General features: G+C 42.0%; 2 protein-coding genes across 8 annotated transcripts in view; one reads left to right on the top strand and one right to left on the bottom strand.

Annotated features, from left to right (window-relative positions):
* Positions 1 to 727, top strand: part of LOC135116406 (phosphatidylinositol phosphatase PTPRQ-like) — a 66866-nt gene extending 66139 nt beyond the window's left edge. For 6 of the 7 annotated variants that reach the window (XM_064033845.1, XM_064033844.1, XM_064033846.1 and 3 more), the window contains exon 13: positions 1 to 727. The gene's annotated coding sequence lies outside the window, so the exon portion shown is untranslated. The other variant, XR_010276299.1, reaches the window with a different exon arrangement.
* A 7594-nt stretch (positions 728 to 8321) lies between these two features.
* Positions 8322 to 9892, bottom strand: part of LOC135116280 (multiple epidermal growth factor-like domains protein 6) — a 35474-nt gene continuing 33903 nt past the window's right edge. The window contains exon 23 of the mRNA XM_064033642.1: positions 8322 to 9892. This exon is cut by the window's right edge and continues 418 nt beyond it. The gene's annotated coding sequence lies outside the window, so the exon portion shown is untranslated.

The raw sequence follows: 9892 nt of genomic DNA on the forward strand, positions 1-9892 counted from the left end.
GGAGGTCCTGGTTCGCATGACGATGGCATTGTGGCTGACAGCTTATTCGACCCCAGTGCAAAATGAACCAGGTAGCGTTTAGCTCTCACTCTTCTGCTGTTCCATACGAGTCACTCGACTAGGGGTGTGAGTGGTGCTTGATGCCACCCTTAACTTTCCCTTCCCACCTCCAGGATGACGGGACAAGCGAGGACATGGGTCCTTTGCGGGACGGTCTCAACCACCACAGGATGCTGGACATCTTGGACGACATTGACGATGTTGATGACGGCTCCAAGAGGTTGCTGCAGACCGTTTCAACAACACAAGCGGTATTTTTCAAGAATATGAAAGAATTCAACCTATGGTCTATGTATAACTCCTCTCAGGTTGACCACCACTCCTCACCTGATGGCGCTGGGGTGGCCCCAGCAGTTTCCTCCTAGAATTGCATTCACGGGTGAAGGCACGGGTTTAGAGAGTACGAGTTGGGGGTTTGAGGAACCCCATCCAAGTAAGAAATAAATGTATATTGGGAGGGAGTTTAACTTGTGGCATGAGATTAAGATTAATACTTAACTTTGGTCAGAATTTACTTGTTGATACTAATACGAGACAGGTTCTGGACCTGGCCATCCCGATGCCACACCAAGTATTGCCCACCATCATGTGTCCGCACTTCGTGTGATGAAAGTAATCCACTGAAATGAATTTTATCAACTGACAAAATGAAATGGGACTGAATTATATATATATATATATATATATATATATATATATATATATATATATATATATATATATATATATATATATATATATATATATATATATATAGACACACACACACACACACACACACACACACACACACACACACACACACATGGGTTACACTTGTATCACACAAGCAGTTGCTCTCCATCATGCTATGCACCGATCCAAAGCCAGTCTCAACAAGCCTTATAGGTGAAATAGACGACTTTTCAAACCAGTAAGTCAGTTATCACGCCAGGTATGGCCACTATCTTGGTTTAGAACACTTCCTGAAGGGCTAACAGCTCCTGCTAGGCGTTACGCTGCAAGCAGAGCCAAAAACTCTTATTCCAAGCATACATATATCAGTGATAGTTTTATATCACCTACAGAAAGCAAGTCCCGAGTCGCCTCTGCTACTTTTCAATGCACACATTCTCCACAGGTCGAAACTGGAGACTTGTACAGGATGACCCAAATACGTAGAATAGCATAAGAAAATATATTAGTTATTGGTTATACTGTAACACGGACTAGTCTGAGCTCCCTTGCTACCATTATTTCCTCGACTCCCTTATTAAAGAGAATGGGGACTTATTTTTCAGCACCACGTTTTGGGTTACATTTAGAAGGCTTCATCACCTCATGTAGATAAGCTGATTTATAGCATTGATTTATAGATGTACCGAAGTTTGACAGCCGATGGGTTGGCGATGGGCATGGATTGTTTCCCCGAGAGCAACTATGAATAGTTTCCCAAAAAATTATCCTTGGCTATGTAAAGTGAGTAGTAGGTGCGTGGGTGTAGGACGTGATAGTTTCTCTTCCTTTGCATCCTTATGGAATTTATTTTGTTTTCCATAGAATATTTTTGATACATTATGGGAAGGGAGAAAAAAAATATTTCCTGCAAAACCTAAACTATCATTTCCTTGTATCTCCATTAAAGATGTCCCCGCGCCAGTCTGACCCAGAGGCACGCCGTCTTGTATCATAGTGTTTTCATACCGTACAGTTCTTCTTTCTAGGCTTAAGTTCAGTTTCACTTATTCATCATAGATCGAATTCGTAACTTTTTCCACATAGTTGTGCTGAGTTTGGCGTCTCTGAGCAGCGTCCACGACGAGCCATGGTCTTGTGGCGGTGAGGTCCCAACACTTGGTGGGAGGCAAAAGTTCTGACCTGGACGAATTCAAGGATGTTTTCAGGGTGACTTAAAGATGTTCCATGTTTCAAATCTCACAGAAATGCCTCATACCGTAGTTAGAATTTATTGACATGTGGCCTCATAGTGTAAATATATAAAATGTCTCAGGAAAGCCAGGTTAAGAAGGATAATTACCTGGCGTAAGGGATGACTTGTTCACCTGTATTTCGTTATATATGCTGGAAAAATACTTGTTACTATTAAATCAAAGAAAATGATGCATCTTAAAACGACGGACATTCGACCAGCGCAGCCTCTCACAAGTTACTGCCAAGCACCATTCTCTTACAACCATTCCTAAACCAATAAATTGCATTTCTTTTCCTGTATCCAAGAAGAAAATATGCACCTTGTTGCTGAACATTTCCCGCTGTATCCACACTTTGAAGACTTTCCTAACTGAACATCTGACTTCACATTCTGAGGGTTCTCTGCTCCTCGTGTAGGGACGTCTTCCCAGGAGTCGAGAATGACCCAAGTGGCCGTAGTACATATAATATTATCTTATGCGAGAACTGGTTCCCGTGTGGCGGCAAACCAACCACCACTGGAGGGTATCCATGTTCAACTAATAACTGACAGTTCCCCCCACCCAAAAAAAAAAGTGACCACCATACACAGCAAGTTCAAATAATGCCATTTTTAAAATACAGGCTCAACATATTTATGCCTCTTGGCATGTACAAGTTCATACCACTTTATAACCACTTTATAATGACATTTGATAGTTCCATCCTGATGTATGGCTCTTGTGTACCATTAAATACTTAAGATTTTTCTTTATTAGATTTCAGAATGACTACATTTTCCTTCAAGCATGTACTCCATTTTTCTTTTCCCAATATAGCTGTGTATAATATATGGTCTAGTGGAGAGGAATGAAACTTATGTCTAAAGTGTATTACATTATAGGGTTCAGAATAAAGCACGTATGAAAATGAGATTCGGTAAACTCGGATCACACTTCCTGTGAAACTGAATTAACTGAATGAATTGCTTCTGTAGTATAAGTGTGTAAAACTGTGCGTCCCATGAATGAGTGGGAGGGAACACAGCTGAATGGGATGAAGAGTGTGAGAACTCAGCTAAGGTTAAAACTGTGATTATTTCGCCTTTGTAATGTAGATGATGAGAAAAAAAAGGTCATGTACTTGTATATTTGAGAAGCTGTTAATCATGTCATGCAGTTCTATATTTGAAAAGCTGCCAATCATAATTTGCAGGAGAATGTATTCTGAATCCTTCAGTGTAAAGTGCTGCCGTCAGTTACTGTGTAATGATAGGGATGAACTGTATTTCCCCCTGCTTGGAATTACATGAGCAGGTTGGCTCGAGAGTGAGCGAGCCGAGTGAAAAATGTGTTACTACTATGGCTTTTCGTTAGAGCCGCCAGTGTTTTACGTGTTTCTTAATGTTGTAAGCAATTTCTTTCCTTCGGTATATTAGAAAAAGGTCTATGTCAAGGCAGAAGTGGTCAGACCGGTAGTGTGAGGGAGTAGGGCATGGCCGAGGAACACTGTGAACTCTTCAGCCTGCACTCGTACGTAAGACGTGAAGCAGTGTCGTGTGGCGAGATCCGCGATGAAGCTCCAGCTAGTGCTACCCTCCCTCCTACAGAATGGCCAGGTATTGGTCATATGGTACCTACCTCACCGTGGGAAGGCACCAGACCTCACCTGCCGTGATCTCCCCTCATTTTTCCCTCCAGGTGTGTCATGTATCTTGACAAGACCCACCAGCAAGCCTCTCCTGCCTTCAGCGTCCAGTGAGGCTCCACCGCGCGCCAGTCCATCAGAGTAGCTCAACGTAGTGATCCGTGTGTGCCTTAAACCGGTCTAACTTCAGCGTGAGGAACTCGGTCGCGTAGTTCACTTTGTTAGAAAAGTTATCTTGATGCTTCATAAACCAAACCTTCCCTACATCTTCCGCACCCATTGCCCCTCGTGGTTCTACACCCCGTTGTTAAGGAATAAGTGCTTGAAGGTCATTTCGCCATTCAGCAAATTAACAGTTCCCTTGTCAAATGCTAAATCCGAATCATTGCAACATGAGACGCCATGAGAGCTATCTCGTCTCTCTCTGTGTGGTGCAATCAAGACAGTCATTCGCTGGTTCATTTATCCCGGTGGCCGGGATTATAGTCTGCAGCAGTTGTTTGCCTAAGTGACTGAGTCGAATAGTAAATGTATGCACGTTTATTTACAAGATGACAAACTTTGGGTTCATATACATCATATAAAAGAGTTTGAGAGTATTATTCAATGTGGATTTAAGAAATATCATTAAAAGTAACGAAATTTGTCTACTTTTCAAGGTGATCTGGTATTTCCTTCTTGCAATTACCTGGAAAATGTAGGGGTAGCAGAATTGTCCTGCTCTCGTCCACATCTCCCTGGCACCCCTGCCTTGGCATCAGCCACTCAGTACCTGGTGGAGGCCGCTGCCCCTCACTCACTCCTTGCTTCCTTTGGATTCCTCGTGTATTTAAGAATTCTTGAAACTAACGTGACGCTCTGTTTTCAAGGAACATTGTCTTTTTCACGGTATAACCTCAGTGGACCGAGTTTATTTATACCATGTATCTATACTACCAATGTTCTCTCTCTCTCTCTCTCTCTCTCTCTCTCTCTCTCTCTCTCTCTCTCTCTCTCTCTCTCTCTCTCTCTCTCTCTCTCTGATATATATATATATATATATATATATATATATATATATATATATATATATATATATATATATATATATATATATATATATATATATATATATATAAAGTTTTTATCGTGACAGGTTCCATTTGTTTGTAAGATGTTTACTACTGTAATTCAATGAAAGATGAACCACGTGCTTCATACGGAGACGAAACTAAAAGCCAAACTAAACAAGCTTTGCTCCAGGTGCCTCGGACAGATGTTACAGTATGTAACAATTTCATCCTTTAGCGTTTTTTTGTTGTCTTGTAACTGTTACTATACCTCACAGTGTAGCCCTAAGAAATTTGTACAGTTAACATCAAGCATTAACAAATTTATTCCCGGACATTCCATGGCAGAAGTGGTACTGGTGGGCGAGGCAAGCCAAAGTAGTGCGTCTCCCCGCCCCGTCCCCCCCAAGCCATGGATCAAATACATTCGAGATAAAACAATGAAGGACTTTTCTTCTCCTGCCGGGCCACTGGGAGGGACTCCATACTTGCGTAAGTCATCGCCACTGGGAAAAACGAAAGAGGTTATCTGCGTATTACATCGGTAAGTTAGTATGTAATGAGCGTGAGTATAAAAGCAACACTCAGTCATTATTACTTTTATTGGTAATAGCAAATTAACCATAAAATCACCTCGGCGCGTACGAGCTAAGAGGCGGGTGACAGTATTAATCCGCCTTACGAAGTAGCCCTTGGTGTCTGAATAATGATTTACTTTTAGAATTAAGTATCCTTTACCACTAGATTTTGCATATATTTTTTCACAACAGCAGAATAAGAAGACATGTAATGAAGTCCTCAGTGATGAATGGTTTAGGTCAGTGTGAAACATAATTCGCTTCCGATCATTGTCGTCTATGTAGTCATCCACCTTAGTGTTTGGTAAGTACACACACTGTATTTCATAAGATTTGTATAGTTTGTGACTGCAGGGTTTAATAAACTCACGAGAGAACGTTTCTATCAAGTAACGGTTGGAGACACAGGCACCGAACAATTAAGGGAAACCACCTGACTATGCTGTTAATAGTTCAACTGTTGAGGCATTCATAAATTCTAACTCATTACAAGAAGTGGCAGTCCCTATGCGCTCTAGCTCTCTGCCTTTCAGCTAACTCTAACGCATAGGCAAGCACCAAGGAAGCTCAAGATTCTCATTAGCTTCCTTGGTAAGGAAGCTCAAGATTCTCATTAGCTTCCTTGGTAAGGAAGCTCAAGATTCTCATTAGCTTCCTTGGTAAGCACTCTGGCGGGCCTCCCTCTCCTCCCCCAAGGGAAAGCCTGGCGCATGCTCACTGTGCGGCAGCGGCAGCAACGCCTCGCCTCCCGGCCACTCTTCAGTAGCTCGTCCCGGCCGGTTGCGTTAAGGTGAATTATAAATAGTGTGTGTATTGTGAACATATTTATTAGTACTTGTTAAAGACAGAGCAGATCGAATGAGGGACAGGCCTGTAAGGAAGGATAGAAAATAGATGAAAAAAATAAGGTTTGGTGCAAATCAGAGGATCTCTGGCATCCCCCTTTTCGTCTTACCCGCAGCTGGTAAGTGTGATACAAAGATTTATAACTTAAGCCACAGAGGTTAACTTGTGCAGTGTAATCTGGTTGTATACCTGTCGTACTTTCCAAGGCGTGTCACAACACAGCTGTAGCGGCGATCTCTGGTGTAGGAGCGTTTCGTGGAAATCCTGAACTAGCCAGCGAGTTTTAAATTTCGCGTTAGCCTTACACTGTTTTAAAATTGAGAATTTTGCCTAACATGTTCGTTTTCAAGGAATTTAGACTACTCTCCACGATCATCGTGTCACGTACTGTCGGTGCACAGTGCACCACCATCCATTACAGTGTGGGTTAGACAGATTTATGGAAAGGGATGATAGGTGGAAATAGGTAGGTATGATTCATACAGGGACTGCCACGTGTAGGCCTGATGGCTTCTTGCAGCTTCCCTTATTTCTTATGTTCTTATGACTTGCGTCCTAACTCCAGACTTGTTCGCAGCGCCACACCGCGATGAACGCGTTTATGTTGACACCTCTTTCATTCAGGCGGATTCGTTTTCACTTCACTCGCTGCTATAAACCGAGGCGTTCCATTTAGCCTGCCAGGTCAGGAACTGCAGCCAATACACAGTCAATCTGCAGAATCCGGTGATCATCGAGATGCAACTGGACTGGAGGACTGACTGGGGAAGAACTAAGCATTTCAGAGGCAGTGTCACTTAGTTTTCAGGTCATATCTAAGTATTAAAGTGTTGGAGTAGACTAATTTTATGACATGTATAGTTTCAGATCTTCCGCTAATTTTTCAGGTTTACCATCAAGTAATGTATAAGGTTCGTGATTCTTGACTTGTAAGGGTAACTTCGGTAACTTCTCATGAGGCCGTCGTGACGTTGCTGTGATGTCATTCCCGGCAGTCACGAACCTGTGAAGACTGACAACATTCCCGAGTCCATGGAACTTGTAGTCGTCAACCTCGCTGCCAGTGGCGTGGACGAGGACTATTTATTTATCGTTAGTGAGGGAAACAAAATATATGGGGTGTTTATTATCATGCACCCTGAGAAAAGAAGAAAAAAAGCGGAAAGTCTTTACTAGCACAACCAGATGATCAACCTAATCCAGCAAAATTACTGGTTTATCAGGATATCGCTTTCGTGTTACCTACAAGCACGAAACTCACACGTAATGGAGAAGGGTTCGGTGACCTTGCCGTAAATGTAAAAAAAAAATTGTGGGCACGTGTCTAGTATGGCTGTAATAACACCCGCGAGTGTGGAGAAATTTGATATTTTATAAGTCCAGCGAGCTCTGCATCAGCCAAGGATAAACACTGAAATTATTTTCTTTTATTTATAACTGGGATCTGTGGGTAGCAGCATATTAGGATATCATGGTATCTATACAGCTGATCCCTCCAATCACGCGCTGCCACTCGTGAGGCCATTCCGGCCATTCAGTTATCTCCAGTGGCCACGGTGGCTGTCGTGATCTCATCTCTGCACTCCGTCTGTTGTGCCAAAAATAACCTTTCTCTAATTATATCAGAGAATGATCAAGGCTATAAATCCTGATTTATTCTAAGCAGGAACAGGTAAGTAATGAAAATCATGATTAACAAGTAAAATGAACGGCGGATAATTAACGTTCATGGTGTTCATAGTGCTTATTTTTGTATAATATTTTCTTTATTGACGTCAGGGGATTCTTGAGGGTAAACAAGGTCAGATGTTTATATCAGGGAACAGATGGGCTCTAGAAACCTTAGATAATGTGTGGGCAGAGCGGTATTTGACAACACCTAACTACAGATTACCGGGTGTTGGTGTCTCGGTTTCCTTACCAATATCACAGCTTTTAACGATATATATATATATATATATATATATATATATATATATATATATATATATATATATATATATATATATATATATATATATATTGGAAATTTTGAGTAGTAAGTGAGGTGAGATGATACCCAGTGGCGGCTGTCGCACGAAGAAAACCTGAAGAACTGCATTAGACGTTACTCACTTCATTGCCAGTAGAGCGATGCATTTCTGAATGTGTGTTGCACAGGGGTTCCCGCTTGTGTGTGTGTGTGTGTGTGTGTGTGTGTGTGTGTGTGATGCTAACTATATGCAGGATTTATCTAAAATTATATTACATACTGTTTTAATTTCTTTTATTCATTTCAAATAAAAAAAATGTGGATTTATTGTTAATAAATGGCTGATGGTGTACAATTCAGACAACAAGGTATTTGAGTATACAATACATAGCAGAATAATGAATGTGTGCTGTTATCCTGCTAGAGTTAACGAACGGCTGCATCATGGATAGTTATTAGTTACCTATTCGCTTTTGTGTTAGTACCGTCCTGACGGGAAATGCGTTTGTGTTGATCTGTATGGACGTTTCCTCTCTTGATTGGGGCCTTGCATCCTGAGTTCCTTCACCTAGTAGGGCTATGAAGCTCAAAAACAAATTTCACCTATTTATTGATGGTCACAGGTCATAGAGGAGACTGGAGTAACTCAGGGACATGTCGGTGTTGCATGTCAAAATATCTTTCTATGCCTGGCGGATGTTGATTTTATTTATGATGTAGCTTTTACCTAATTGATTTCTTCACTCTAATATACGGCCTAGTTAGCAGGGAATTTATGTACTGACTGCACGCCTAAATACATTCCGACAAGCTGGAAAAGTTTAGTGTAGTCCCTCCTTCATTTCAGGCTCATAGCTGCCATTTTCTCTCGTCTCATTTGCCTAACAAAAAATGCAAGCGTACTTTTCTTCCTAGGCGTCTCTGTTACAATTTGCTTTTGCCCTTAGGCGTTTAATGAAAGTCATGACCTAGAAGAGAACAAGTGGTCAGATGGTTAATTTATTGCTGTGTTATGATCACTTGCCTCTTTCACGACAAAAATCTTCTCTCATCTTTTTTCGTTCCTTTCTTTTGCAGCTGTTTTCTTGCCACTTGGATTTCATTGTTTCCAAGGCGCCTGCCTCAGTTCTCTCCGGTGCCTTTTCAAGGCAGCGTCTCTCTCCGCCACTAGCATTACCGAGCACACTGGTGACCTACCGATCACTCGATGCGGCGCCACAACACATTCACATTTTTATCAATATTTGCAATTTTATCAATATTTGCAATAGACATCATAATGAGAGGAGCGCCTTTTGCACCTTCACACACACTAAGATCACCGAGCATCACCAGAATGGCCTCTTGAGTCATGTCCGCGGCCACGCGACTCCCCGCACTGGTCAAGGTTTGCGTTGTGTACCATTTCACGTGTGGCTCGCTCGGTGCACTATTCAGACTTGCAGCGGAATTTTGTGCGCGTCATATCGAGCGAATATCAACACAGGAAATAAAAACTGCCAGAAATGAACACGACACTAGTCTACGTACAATGTAGTCACTATTCTCGTCACCGTCACTCATTGTCCTGAATCTTTTACACACACACACACACACACACACACGGCCTGGAGACACTACACCTGTAAGTGTCTCCTTAGAGATCAGTAAATAAAAGAATCATTGTTCGTGGTCACGTGGCCTCGCTGGGCGTCGCTTGGACTGGTCGCTATCAAATCAGCTCAGCTCCACTGGGATGTCTGCTCGGCCACGCTGGTCGCTGGTCGTCAGGTAGGAGACTAGTGATGAGATGAAGCACCATGGGAGAGAGGAAACATAATATTTAAACCAGTTATCAATAAATGTGTTCT

This window comes from Scylla paramamosain, chromosome 31, assembly GCF_035594125.1.
Source record: "Scylla paramamosain isolate STU-SP2022 chromosome 31, ASM3559412v1, whole genome shotgun sequence".
Taxonomy (NCBI): Eukaryota; Metazoa; Arthropoda; class Malacostraca; order Decapoda; family Portunidae; genus Scylla; species Scylla paramamosain.